This window comes from Venturia canescens, chromosome 9 (genome assembly GCF_019457755.1).
Source record: "Venturia canescens isolate UGA chromosome 9, ASM1945775v1, whole genome shotgun sequence".
NCBI classification, from domain to species: domain Eukaryota; kingdom Metazoa; phylum Arthropoda; class Insecta; order Hymenoptera; family Ichneumonidae; genus Venturia; species Venturia canescens.
The window spans coordinates 17,097,875-17,098,550 of NC_057429.1; positions in this window are offsets into that span (position 1 = coordinate 17,097,875).

Sequence of the window (676 nt, forward strand, 5' to 3'; positions counted from 1 at the left end):
CCTTCGAACTGGTCTGAACGTTTTCATTCAATATTCCTAACCTGTGAAGATCCATCGGCTGCGCCATGTCCTTTGTGTTCACCTGTCGTTCGTTCCTTTTTTCAAAAATTTTATTCCCGTATTTCTTTACACTTTTTCACGGTGTTTTTATTCCTCGGAGACACTTCAAATTGCATTTTCGGATCGCATTGACAGCGAAAAATGAGCATTTGTCATTGTTTACTTCGAAATGGTTGGAGGAAATGCGTGTTTTTCGGTCTGAAAAACATTTCAGCGTCGCATCTTTTCTGACGTCGCTCCATGCGAGTCTCGTGGTAAAAAATGGAACGAAACAAAATGGCGGCCGGGAAGTGAAAGACGCGGGCTTGTCCGGTGGATCGATTTCAGTTTTGCCACTTGTTATTAATTTATTAAATCATGCGTTTCGAAGGGCCTGAGGAGCGGTTGCTCGAATACACGGAGTTGCATGGAAGGTTAATCGAGCTTGAGCGAGGTAAGCAGATACTCTGGTACTTATTGAGATGTTGTATTGTGAGGATTCAATGATGAAACTCGTTGAAGCGAACTTAACCTATAAAAATGTCTCATTTTGATTCATACGAGGAAACGAGTGTTGTGCCAACGAGCAAATATAACGCAGTTTCAGTTATTCTATTCGGGGCACTGTGAAAACACA